Below are 13,921 nucleotides of genomic sequence, written 5' to 3'. Positions count from 1 at the left end.
TTAATTTGTACAAATTATTTAACTTATTATCTACTTTAACTCCTGAGTACTTAATGCCTTCTTTTTGCCATTTAAACTGACTTTCTCTTTTACATTGATCATAATTGCCTTCAAATTTGCAGATGATACTAAGCTGGGGGGTAGTGTGAATTGTGAGGAAGATGCAATAAGGCTGCAGGGTGACTTGGACAAGTTGTGTGAGTGGGCAGATACATGGCAGATGCAGTTTAATGTAGATAAGTGTGAGGTTATTCACTTTGGAAGTAAGAATAGAAAGGCAGATTATTATCTGAATGGTGTCAAGTTAGGAAGAGGGGATGTTCAACGAGATCTGGGTGTCCTAGTGCATCAGTCACTGAAAGGAAGCATGCAGGTACAGCAGGCAGTGAAGAAAGCCAATGGAATGTTGGCCTTCGTAACAAGAGGAGTTGAGTATAGGAGCAAAGAGGTCCTTCTACAGTTGTACCGGGCCCTGGTGAGACCGCACCTGGAGTACTGTGTGCAGTTTTGGTCTCCAAATTTGAGGAAGGATATTCTTGCTATTGAGGGCGTGCAGCGTAGGTTCACTAGGTTGATTCCCGGAATGGCGGGACTGTTGTATGTTGAAAGGCTGGAGCAATTAGGCTTGTATACACTGGAATTTAGAAGGATGAGGGGGGATCTTATTGAAACGTATAAGATAATTAGGGGATTGGACACATTAGAGGCAGGAAACATGTTCCCAATGTTGGGGGAGTCCAGAACAAGGGGCCACAGTTTAAGAATAAGGGGTAGGCCATTTAGAACGGAGATGAGGAAGAACTTTTTCAGTCAGAGAGTGGTGAAGGTGTGGAATTCTCTGCCTCAGAAGGCAGTGGAGGCCAGTTCGTTGGATGCTTTCAAGAGAGCTGGATAGAGCTCTTAAGAATAGCGGAGTGAGGGGGTATGGGGAGAAGGCAGGAACGGGGTACTGATTGAGAGTGATCAGCCATGATCGCATTGAATGGCGGTGCTGGCTCGAAGGGCTGAATGGCCTACTCCTGCACCTATTGTCTAAAAAGAGGCATTATTTCAGTTTTATCTTTATTAATTTTGTATCCTGATACTTTCCCGTATTCTTCCAGTCTGAAATATAATTTTCTTAAGGATTCCAATGGTCTAGTAAGACAAATTAAAACATCATTTGCAAATAAAGTAATTTTGTTATTTTCCTGATTAACTTTAAATCCTTCAATGTCTAAATCTGATCTTATTAGTTCTGCCAGAGGTTCAATAGCCAGTACAAATAAAGCTAGTGACAAGGGACATCCCTGTCTACTAGATCTTTCCAAATTAAATGATTGAGAAGATTGGCCATTTGTCACCACTTTAGCTTTAGGTTGTTTATAAAGGACTTTTACCCAGTTAATGAAACCATTTCCCAATCCATACTTCTCTAATACTTTAAATAAAAAATCCCATTCTAACCTGTCAAACGCCTTTTCAGCATCTAAAGCAACTGCTACACTTAATTCCTTTCTTTTCTGTGCTAAATGTAAAATACTTATAAATCTTGCTACATTATCAGATATTCTCCTTTTTTTGACAAATCCAGTTTGGTCCTCTTTAACCAGCTTAGGTAAAAATTCTGCCAATCTCCTTGCCAAAAGCTTAGCAACTATTTTATAATCTACATTCAACAATGATATTGGTCTATAAGAAGATGCTTTTAAAGAGTCTTTCCCTTTTTTTGGAATTACGGTTATAATTGCCATTGAGAAGGATTCTGGTAATGTAGAAGTTTTTTCCGCTTGATGTATCACTTCCATAAATACTGGTAACAACAAATCTTTAAATTTTTTATAGAACTCAGGCGGGAAACTATCTGACCCTGGTGATTTATTACTTGGTAAAGAATGTAATACTTCCTCCACTTCTCTCAAAGTAAAGGAGGCATTTAGTCCCATCTTCTCCTCATTAGAGATTGTTGGTAATTGTATCTTGGATAAAAAATTATTTATCTTAATTTCATCCTTTTCAGATTCAGAATGATACAGATTAGTGTAGAATTGCTTAAATACCTCATTGATTTCTCCAGGTTTATAAGTAATAATGTTTTGATCTGTTCTAATTGAATTTATTGTTCTTAATATTTGTTCTTCTTTCAGTTGCCATGCCAATACCTTGTGCGCTCTTTCTCCTAATTCATAATACCTTTGGTTAGTTCGTAATATTAGTTTTTCTGTTCTGTAAGTAGGTAAAGTATTGTATTGAAATTTTTTATTTCCAAGTTGTATTTTTTTCGTATCTGAAGAAGCTTTCTGTAAGTCTTTTTCTAGTACGGTGATTTCTTTTTCTAGTCTTTCAGATTCCTTCCTATAGTCTTTCTTTATCTTAGATGAGTAGCTTATAATTTGGCCTCTCAAATAAGCCATTGCATCCCATACAATAAATTTATCATTAACTGAATTTAAATTTGTTTCCAAAAATAATCCAATTTGTCCTCGAATAAAATCACAAAAGTCTTGCCTATTCAATAGTAAAGAGTTGAGTCTCCATCTATACACTGACTGTTCTTTATCTGGCATCGTAATTTTCATTAATAATGGTGAATGATCCGATAAAAATCTAGCCTTATAATCTATTTGTATTATTCTGCCCCTTAATTGAGCTGAAATCAAAAATAGATCTATTCTAGAATATGTATCATGTCTATTGGAATAAAAGGAGTAGTCTCTTTCCCTAGGATGGCTTTTCCTCCAAACATCTATTAAATTTAGATCTTCCATTAAGTTCAAGGTTATCTTCACTGCTCTTGTCATTGTCCTTGATGATCTATCCATTACTGGATCTAAACAAAAATTAAAATCTCCTCCTATCAATATATTTTCATGTGCTTCCGCTAGATTTAAAAAGGTATCCTGCACAAACTTCTCATCATCTGTATTTGGTGCATATATATTCATTAAAGTCCACAATTCTGAGAAAATTTGAAAATGTACCATTATAAATCTACCTACTGGGTCACTTACAATATTTTGTATCTTAATTGGTAGCGTTTTCTTAAATAAGATAGCAACCCCTCTTGCTTTTGAATTAAAAGAAGATGCTACCATACTTCCTGCCCAATCTCTCTTTAACTTTTGATGTTCTTTTTCCGTTAGATGTGTTTCTTGTAAAAAAGCTATATCCACTTCCAATTTTTTCATCTGTGTTAAAATTCTCTTCCTTTTTATCGGTCCATTTAACCCATTCACATTATAACTTTAAAAATTTAATGTTTTATCCATTCAGTCCTTTTTTTTTCTTCTTCCTTACCTTGATACCTCTTCCGATATTTACATTGCGCCGTATTTCAGTGTGCTCCCTTCCATGGTCCAGGTACAAAAACAGAAAAGAAAAAAGAAAGATAGAAAAGTAAGCCCTCCCTCTAATGTTGTTAATAAATAAGAGATTAACAACATTACCCCCCTCTATTATACGAGGTGTGGTCCACAGCACACTTGTGCCCATGATTTATGGTGGAGCATCCATATTCTCCAACCCCCCCGATATATCAAGTACTTCTGAAAATTAACAATCCTTAATCCAATTAGTCCCCTCTATAGTATACAGATCTTATTAATAGAATACATTAGGAAGTGGGTTACAACCATTAATTATCTTATCTTGGTTTTATATTCTTAATTCTTGTCAACTTTGAGCAAAGATTCAAACACGGTGTCAAATATATTAAAATTGTTGACACTGATAATAGAGTAAATAATCATTCCTTAAGTCTTCTTGAGCTTTTCTCCATGGCAATTCTTCAGCAAAATCTTGTGCTTGGACAAAGTCTTTGAAAAAATTATTTTCTCCAGGGTTGATCGTAATCTTCAAAGTAGCCGGGTGCAATAAAGTGAACTTATAACCTTTCTTCCATAAAATATTTTTTGCATTATTAAATTCTCTTTTTCTGCTCAACAAGGCATTACTGATGTCTGGGTAGAAATTTATTTTAGTACCTTCATGCTCTATTGGTTTCCCCGCTCTTATGTTATTCCCGACTGACTTCAGAACCAATTCTCGATCTTGGTATCTTAGGAATTTAATCAAAACAGATCTTGGCTTTTGATTAGCCGAAGGTTTCGGTCTTCGAGCCCTGTGTGCTCTTTCTATTTCCATTACACCTTGTTTATGTATTCCCAGACAAATCTCTATCCAATCTTGGAAAAAATTGATTGGGTCTTCCCCCTCCACTCCCTCTGGCAAACCAACAATTTTAACATTTTTTCTCCTGTTATAATTTTCCAAGGCGTCAAACTTCTCTGCCGTCTTTTTACTTTCAATTGCTGCCGCAGTAATACTATCTTCATTTTTTTCCACTCTAGATTTTAACATTTCATATTCCATTTGTATATCATCAACTCTATCTATCACTGTTTGAAAATTCTCCTCCATTTTTTTCAGTCTTATGCATTCCCTTGGTGTCCATCCTAAGTACTTTCACTTCATTTTTCATCAATTTGTTATCTCCTTCAATTTTCTTAAGCCTGTTAATAATTTCTTCAAACATCGTTTTAAAGTTAGTCTCTGTATCTTCTTGATTTCCTTCTTCCTCGTTTCCACTACCACTGCTAATGAGGTCTCCCGTTCCATCATCCTCACTCGTGTCCGAGGCTTCAGACATGACTTCAGCAACCTCTCGGCGAACAGTGCGCCCTCTTGTTAGCTCGCGAATACCCCGTTGTGTTTCGCCCCCAGTCGAAGAGCGCATCCTGGGAGTAGTAGACTCCAGCATCGCACCGGAGCCCTCCCCAGACTCTCCGCCTGCTGAGGGCTCACAAAATCTAGGCCCCTGCTCCATCTGGGCTGTAGGCCTACCTTCGATTTTTTTCCTTGATTCCTTTGCTGGATTTATTTGCTTCTGTGGCAGTTGTATTCCTATTTTTTCTTTCTTGAAAGACATCAGTACCTTCTGTATACTTTTAGATTTAATTTAAAGTACTTGATTTCATGTAGTATGTCATTTTTGGCAGTTTAGGGCTTTATTTTCGGGAGGGCTGAAAATTTATGTCTACTCAGCCAAGCATTGGACAAGCCCCCCCCCCTTATTCTTAAACTGTGGCCCCTTGTTCTGGACTCCCCCAACTTGGGTACATGTTTCCTGCCTCTAACGTGTCCAACCCCTTAATAATCTTATACGTTTCGATAAGATCTCCTCTCATCCTTCTAAATTCCAGTGTATACAAGCCTAGTCGCTCCAGTCTTTCAACGTTTGATAGTCCTGCCATTCCGGGAATTAACCTAGTAAACCTACGCTGCACGCCCTCAATAGCAAGAATATCCTTCCTCAAATTTGGAGACCAAAACTGCACACAGTACTCCGGGTGCGGTCTCACGAGGGCCCTGTACAACTGCAGAAGGGCCTCTTTGCTGCTATACTCAACTCCTCTTGTTATGACGGCCAATATTCCATTGGCTTTCTTCACTGCCTGCTGTACCTGCATGCTTCCTTTCAGTAACTGATGCACTAGGACACCCAGATCTCATTGTACGTCCCCCGTTCCTAACTTGACACCATTCAGATAATACTCTGCCTTCCTATTCTTACCACCAAAGTGGATAACCTCACACTTATCCACATTAAACTGCATCTGCCATGCATCCGCCCACTCACACAACCTGTCCAAGTCACCCTGCAACCTCATAGCATCTTCCTCACAGTTCACACTACCACCCAGCTTTGTATCATCTGCAAATTTGCTAATGGTACTTTTAATCCCTTCATCGAAGTCATTAATGTATATTGTAAATAGCTGCGGTCCCAGCACTGAGCCTTGCGGTACCCCACCAGTTACTGCCTGCCATTCTGAAAGGGACCCATTTATCCCCACTCTTTGCTTTCTGTCTGTCAACCAATTTTCTATCCATGTCAGTACCCTACCTCCAATACCCTGTGCTCTAATTTTGCCCACTAATCTCCTATGTGGAACCTTGTCGAAGGCTTTCTGAAAGTCAAGGTACACCACATCCACCGGCTCTCTCCTGTCAATTTTCCTAGTTACATCCTCAAAGAATTCCAGAAGATTAGTCAAGCATGATTTCCCCTTCGTAAATCCATGCTGACTCGGAACAATCCTGTTACAACTATCCAAATGCACTGCAATTTCGTCTTTTATGATTGCCTCCAGCATCTTCCCCACCACTGATGTCAGACTAACTGGTCTATAATTTCCCGTTTTCTCTCTCCCTCCTTTCTTAAAAAGTGGGACAACATTAGCTATCCTCCAATCCACAGGAACTGATCCTGAATCTATACAACATTGGAAAATGATCACCAATGCGTCCACAATTTCTAGCGCCACCTCCTTAAGTACTCTGGGATGCAGACCATCAGGCCCTGGGGATTTATCAGCCTTCAGTCCCATCAGTCTACCCAACACCATTTCCTGCCTAATGTGGATTTCCTTCAGTTCCTCCGTCACCCTAGGATCTCTGGCCACTAGAACATCTGGGAGATTGTTTGTATCTTCCTTAGTGAAGACAGATCCAAAGTACCGGTTCAACTCATCTGCCATTTCCTTGTTTCCCATAATAAATTCTCCATCTTCTGTCTTCAAGGGACCCACATTTGCCTTGACTATTTTTTTCCTCTTTACATACCTAAAAAAGCTTTTACTATCCTCCTTTATATTATTGGCTAGTACCTCATCTTTTCTCCCCATATTGCCTTCTTAGTCATCTTCTGTTGCTCTTTAAAAGAGTCCCAATCCTCTGGCTTCCCACTCTTCTTTGCTTTGTTGTACTTCTGCTCTTTTATTTTTATGCTGTCCTTGACTTCCCTTGTCAGCCACGGGTGTCTCTTACTCACCTTGGAATCTTTCCTCCTGTTTGGGATAAATTGATCCTGCAACTTCTGCATTAGAAAGCCTTGACTTTCAGAAAGCCTTTGACAAGGTTCCTAGAGTGTGGGCCAAAGGGTGTCTGGGTGCTGTACAACTCTCCACGCCGCTACTCACCGACCACGCGCAGCTCAAAGTGCTCCACGTCACGGTTCCTCGGCTCACTGCCAAAGTAGTTTGTCTCTCTCTCGTAGGTCCCCTGGTCACCGAGCCCCACGGCCCACAGCTCGATGATGCCGTCCAGTCGGAAGCGGACTCTGTCCCTGTAGGACGGGTGGATCCGGGACGGACTCTCCGGGCTGTAAGACTTCCAATCCAGGATCGGCAGGTCGGGATGGAGACGCCACATCGACACCCTGATCTTCTCGTGGCTGTGGGGCTGGATGGGGAACCTCACCGTCCCACCCGCGGGGACAGTGGTGACCGAGCCCACGGTGGCCGACGTCTTGTACTGCACAGAGCCGCAGTGTGGAGACCTGCAACACAACATGTTCATTGTACCTGCCTGCTTCACCACCCACAGAAAACACTGCCCCTCACATTCCCATTGAACCTCACCCCCCTCTCCCGGGAACTATGTGTTTGTGTTGTCATTTGTGAGCGGAGCACCAAGGCACATTCCTTGAATGTGCACATACTTGGCCAATAAACTTATTCATTCATTCATCAACTTATTCATTCATTCATAAAAAGGTGAGGCTAAAGGGGCAAGGAGTCAGAAAGGGGGTCAGATGAGGAGAGTAGTGAAATGTGAAGCTGCAGGGAGGGGTATGGATACGAGAGTTAGTCTGAAGAAGGTTCTCGACCCAAAACATCATCTATTCCTTATCTCCACAGATGCTGCCTGACCCGCTGAGTTACTCCAGCGCTCTGTGAAACATCACCTATCCATGTTCCCCACAGATGCTGCCTGACCCGCTGAGTTACTCCAGCACTCTGTGGAACGTCACCTATCCATGTTCTCCACAGATGCTGCCTGACCCGCTCAGTTACTCCAGCACTCTGTGAAACGTCACCTATCCATGTTCTCCACAGATGCTGCCTGACCCGCTGAGTTACTCCAGCTTATTGCGTCTACACTCTTGTATAAGACCACCACACCCTGGGGAAAAGGGCTGTGACCATCCACATTACCAACGCCTCTCTTGGTTTTATACACCTCAACAAGAATCCCCCTCATCCCCAGAGTAGGGACCTACCCTGTGCAGTGGCTCCCTGTAACATAACCCCCACTGTGCCCGTGCCAAGCTGGTCTACCCCTTCTGCACCCTCTCCAGCACCATGCCACCTCCCTGTAGCTGGGCGCTAGAACTGTGGTCTCACCAACGACGTTCAGATAGATACATCATGATGTACAATGGTGGCACAGCGGTAGAGCTGCTGCCTCACAGCGCCAGAGACCAGGGTTCGATCCTGACCACGGGTGATGTCTGTGTGGAATCTGTACGTTCTCCCCGTGACCTGCGTGGGTTTTCTCCGGGATATGTGATAGGTGTAGAATTGGGCCATTCGGCCCATCAGGTGTACTCCACCATTCAATCACGGCTGATTTATCTCTCCCTCCTAACCCCATTCTCCTGCCTTCTCCCCATAACCCCTGACACCCGCACTGACCAATAATTTATCTATCTCTGCCTTAAAAATATCCAAAAGACAATAGGTGCAGGAGGAGGCCTTTCGGCCCTTCGAGCCAGCACCGCCATTCAATGTGATCATGGCTGATCAGTCTCAATCAGTACCCCGTTCCTGCCTTCTCCCCATACCCCCGACTCCGCTATCCTTAAGAGCTCTATCCAGCTCTCTTGAATGCATTCAGAGAATTGGCCTCCACTGCCTTCTGAGGCAGAGAATTCCACAGATTCACAACTCTGACTGAAAATGTTTCTCCTCATCTCAGTTCTAAATGGCCGACCCCTTATTCTTAAACTGTGGCCCCTTGTTCTGGACTCCCCCAACATTGGGATAATGTTTCCTGCCTCTAACCTGTCCAACCCCTTAATAATCTTATACGTTTTGATAAGATCTCCTCTCATCCTTCTAAATTCCAGTGTATACAAACCAGTCGATCCAGTCTTTCAAGACAGTCCCACCATTCCGGGAATTAACTGAGTAAACCTACGCTGCACGCCCTCAATAGCAAGAATATCCTTCCTCAAATTTGGAGACCAAGTCCACTGACTTGTGGCCTCCACAGCCGTCTGTGGCAAAGAATCCCACAGATTCACCACCCTCTGGCTAAATAAATTCCTCCTCATCTCCTTCCTGACAGAACGTCCTTTATTTCTGAGGCTGTGCCCTCTGGTCCTAGACTCTCCCACTGGTGGAAACATCCTCTCCACATCCACCCTTTCCGGGTCTTTCACTATTCGGTGAAGTTTCAATGAGGTCCCCCCTCATTCTTCTAAACTCCAGCGAGTACAGCGAAAATTGCTGACAATATTCCACATGGGGCCTGACCAGTGCCTTTATAGAGCCTCAGCATAACACCCCCTGTTTTTGTACACAAGCTCTCTTGAAATAAATGCTAGCATTGAGTTTGCTTTCTTTACTACCGACATTATTCCCTCCAAACCTCTCAAGACCGACAGGCTTGTAGACCGACATCCACCAGCCAGCGGATCCAACATATCATCCACCAACATTTCCGTCACATACAACGGAACCCCACCACTGGCCATATCTTCCCATCCCCTCCCCTCTCTGCGTTCCGCAGAGACCGTTCCCTCCGTAACTCCCTGGTCCACTCGTCCCTTCCTACCCAAACCACCCCAACCCCGGGCACTTTCCCTTGCAACCGCACGAGATGCAACACCTGCCCCTTTACCTCCCCCCTCAACTCCATCAAAGGACCCAATCAGTCTTTCCAGGTGAGACAGAGGTTCACCTGCACCTCCTCCAACCTCATCTATTGCATCCGCTGCTCTAGATGTCAACTTATTTATATCGGCGAAACCAAGCGCAGGCTCGGCGATCGCTTCGCTGAACACCTGCGCTCGGTCCGCATTAACGCAACTGATCTCCCGGTGGCCCAGCACTTTAACTCCACCTCCCATTCCCAGTCTGACCTCTCTGTCATGGGCCTCCTCCAGTGCCATAGTGAGGCCGGCCGGAAATTGGAGGAGCAGCACCTCATATTTCGCCTGGGCAGTTTGCAGCCCGGTGGTATGAACGTCGACTTCTCCAACTTCAGATAGCTCCTCTGTCCCTCTCTTCCCCTCCTCCTTCCCAGATCTCCCTCTATCTTCCTGTCTCCACCTATATCCTTCCTTTGTCCCACCCCCGACATCAGTCTGAAGAAGGGTCTCGACCCGAAACGTCACCCATTCCTTCTCTCCCGAGATGCTGCCTGACCTGCTGAGTTACTCCAGCATTTTGTGAATAAAAGGCTTGTAGGTTAATTGGCTTCAGTAAAATTAGAGATTGTCCCTTGTGTGTGTGTAGGGCAGCGTTAGTGCGGCCTGGTCGCTGCGTACCCGGTGGGCCGAAGGGCCTGTTTCTGTGCCGTATCACTAAGCTAAATGACATTTTCACTGATGAATGTAGGCACAGAGTGCTGGGCTAACTCAGCGGGTCAGGCAGCATCTGTGGAGAGAAGGAATGGGTGACGTTTCACAGAGTGCTGGAGTAACTCAGCGGGTCAGGCAGCATCTGTGGAGAGAAGGAATAGGTGACGTTTCACAGAGTGCTGGAGTAACTCAGCGGGTCAGGCAGCATCTGTGGAGAACATGGATAGGTGACGTTTCACAGAGTGCTGGAGTAACTCAGCGGGTCAGGCAGCATGAAAAGGAATAGATGATGTTTTGAGTCGAGAACCTTCTTCAGACTGACTCTCGTATCCATAGCCCTCCCTGCAGCTTCACATTTCACTACTCTCCTCATCTGACACCCTTTCTGACTCTTTTCACCTTTAGCCTTACCTTTTCATGAATGAATGAATACGTTTATTGGCCAAGTATGTGCACATTCAAGGAATGTGCCTTGGTGCTCCGCTCACAAATGACAACACAAACACAGAGTTACCGGGATGGGGGGGGGGGGGGGGTCAGGTTCATTGGGAATGTGAGGGGCAGTGTTTTCTGTGGGTGATGAAGCAAGCAGGTACAATGACATAGAAACATAGAAAATAGGTGCAGGAGTAGGCCATTCGGCCCTTAGAGCCTGCACCACCCTTCAATATGATCATGGCTGACCATCCAGCTCAGTAACCTGTACCTGCCTTCTCTCCATATCTGCTGATCCCTTTAGCCACAAGGGCCACTTCTAACTCCCTCTTAAATATAGCCAATGAACTGGCCTCAACTACCTTTTGTGGCAGAGAATTCCACCATTCAGGTAATACTCTGCTTTCCTGTTCTTGCCGCCAAAGTGGATAACCTCATATTTATCCACATTATATTGCATCTACCATGCATTTGCCCACTCGCCTAATCTATCCAAGTCAATCTGCAGCCTCCTAGCGTCCCCCTCGCAGCTAACCCACACACACACCCACACACAGACACACACACAGACCCACACACACACCCACACACTGGGTGTGTCCAGACAACTGCTGGAGTGTCGGTGTCTACTAGACTGGGGTAAGTAAGCTCAGCCACACAATTAATGTGTTGTCTATTTTTTATTACAAGGCCAAGAACTGTAACACAAGCACACACACACCCACACACACAGACACACACACCCACACACAGACACACACACACACACACCCACACACACACACCCACACACACACACCCACACACACACCCACACACAGACACCCACACACACACACCCACACACAGACACACACACACACAGACACACACACACACCCACACAGACACACACACCCACACACAGACACACACAGACACACACACAGACACACACACAGACAGACACACACAGACCCACACTCACACACACACACAGACCCACACACAGACAGACACACAGACACAAGCACCCACACACAGACACACACACACCCCCACACAGACACATACACACACACACACCCACACAGACACAGCCACAATCACCCACACACAGACCCACACACATACCCACCGAGCCACACACACACACACACACACACACCCACAGACACACACACGTGTGTCACATGTGCTTGCTGTTTCTTTCAACAAGACGACTTTCACCGAGAAGGTGAATGTGTTGCACGCAGTAACAGAGTATTGTCTTTCCTACTTTTTATGCAACCAAATCTCAGCGACTGTCGCGCGTCTGTCACCTCACAACACAACATTCTCTCCAGGACTCCGATTTTATTGCAGATTTTATTTTAACAGCAGTCGCTCTAAGTTGATGTTTAACCACCGTTTCACGCTCTACGTAGAGATAACTTAATACATCTTCCATTTCGTTTCTGCCCTTCCTTAGACTGCCCGGCGCTCGTCCGCCCGGTTATTGACACATTCAGACTCGTTTAACTTGTTACCAGCCTCTTGCTGGTGTGTAATCAGTGGCAGATTGCCAGAGGCCCTTCACCCTGAACACTCGCAGCAAAACAACATTATTCAGCACAGAATCAATTCCCCGCGCACTGCAGGGCTTGTCGTTGTCACCTGCGGTTCAGTACGAGCCCGCAGCTCCCTGAAGGCGGAGGCGTTTTGAACCAGAAAGTGGTTGGAATTAAAAATGGCTTCGAAACACCAGATCCAGAGTTTAACTGAAGACGCGATTTGTCCCATTTGCCTGGATTTCTTCACCGATCCGGCGACACTGGAGTGCGGGCACAACTTCTGCCGCTCCTGTATCACACAGAGTTGGGACAAGGAGGGGAGAAACTCCTGCCCGGTATGTAGAGAGGTGTTGGCAGACCGCACCTTCAAAGTAAATTGGGCCTTGGCGAGTATGACTGAGAAAGCTCGAGCACTGAGCCTGAACACGGGAGGGAAGGAAAGTAAACTTTACTGCGAGGAACATCAGGAAGAACTGAAGCTGTTTTGTGAAACCGACAAGAAACTGGTCTGTATGATTTGCGTAGACGCGCGGGAACACAGAGAGCATCGCTTCATGCCGATTAAAGAAGCTGTTGAAAGCTACAAGGTAAAAGCAAACAGAATGTGATCAGCTGATGAATTTTCAATTCTGCGTTTTGCGGACCAGGCTCTCTCGGCGACTGTTCGGTTCACCCAGCCTCCCACCCAAACTAGCCCTACCCCAGGTACTTGCCCCAGCCACCGCTGGAGATGAAACACCTGTCCCTGTACCTTCCCCCTCACGTCCATGCAGGGACACCAGCAGTCCTTCCAGGTGAGACAGCCCGCGGCTCTCTGCTGATACGCTCCACGACCCGATGAGTTCTCCAGCAGTTTGTGTCTTTTTGTAAACTTTCATGTGCAGTTCCGTGTCTGCATTTCATTTGTTCCGTCTGGTCTAATTCTTTCACTGACTGAATCTGAATCTCAATCCCAGGTGCTGATTAAAACTTCCTTGGAGATTCTCACAAAAAATAAATCAGCGGTGGAGGAAATGGAGCAGCAACAGAAAGAGAAGATTTCTGGAGTCCGGGTAAGGTTTCCAGTTTCTCTTCTCTCATCTTGTGCTATTGTCTTAGATTCCAGGCTCGATATTATTGACCTTCACCTTTCATTTGACAGGAACAGTCACAGAACCTGTTGACCTACATCACATCGGTATTTGCAGAACTGCGCCAGATTCTCAATGAGAAAGAGCGGCTCTTTCTCAGGGATCTCCGGGAAGACGAGGAGAGCGTTCTAAATCCAATGGAGAATAATCTACGAGCGATTCAAGAGGAGATAAACTCTATTCAAGAGAAACTCTTAAAGCTGCAGGAGCGGATGAACCAAACGGACAGTTTGATATTTCTGAAGGTAAGGAGTTACAAATTCAATTTGATTCAATGTAAGACTGTGAAAGTCGACTTGACTTATCTCTAAAATAAGTACGCAAACACAAGACTCAGTTAAATCTTTTTACTGGAACACCAAGGTGGGAGAGACACAGGGACCTGAGTGCACAGTTGTTCGCTCAAGCACCTGCTTCTGTCCTCTCAAAGAACATACAGATTAGTCAGTATTTATACAGTTGAAAACAGCACAATT

At 44.7% G+C, this 13,921-nt stretch overlaps 1 protein-coding gene across 3 annotated transcripts in view; it reads left to right on the top strand.

Moving 5' to 3' along the window:
* Positions 1-13,326, top strand: part of LOC144603050 (vacuolar protein sorting-associated protein 52 homolog) — a 39,793-nt gene extending 26,467 nt beyond the window's left edge. For 2 of the 3 annotated variants that reach the window (XR_013548526.1, XR_013548524.1), the window contains exon 10: positions 7,037-7,454. The gene's annotated coding sequence lies outside the window, so the exon portion shown is untranslated. Of the gene's footprint in view, positions 1-7,036; positions 7,455-13,271 lie in introns of those variants that run through there. The other variant, XR_013548525.1, reaches the window with a different exon arrangement.
* The last annotated feature ends 595 nt before the right edge of the window (positions 13,327-13,921 follow it).

The sequence above is a fragment of the Rhinoraja longicauda genome, chromosome 19, assembly GCF_053455715.1.
Source record: "Rhinoraja longicauda isolate Sanriku21f chromosome 19, sRhiLon1.1, whole genome shotgun sequence".
In the NCBI taxonomy this organism is placed as follows: Eukaryota; Metazoa; Chordata; class Chondrichthyes; order Rajiformes; family Arhynchobatidae; genus Rhinoraja; species Rhinoraja longicauda.
The sequence above is the reverse complement of the archived record's forward strand: the minus strand, read 5'-3'. Positions and strand labels throughout refer to the sequence as shown.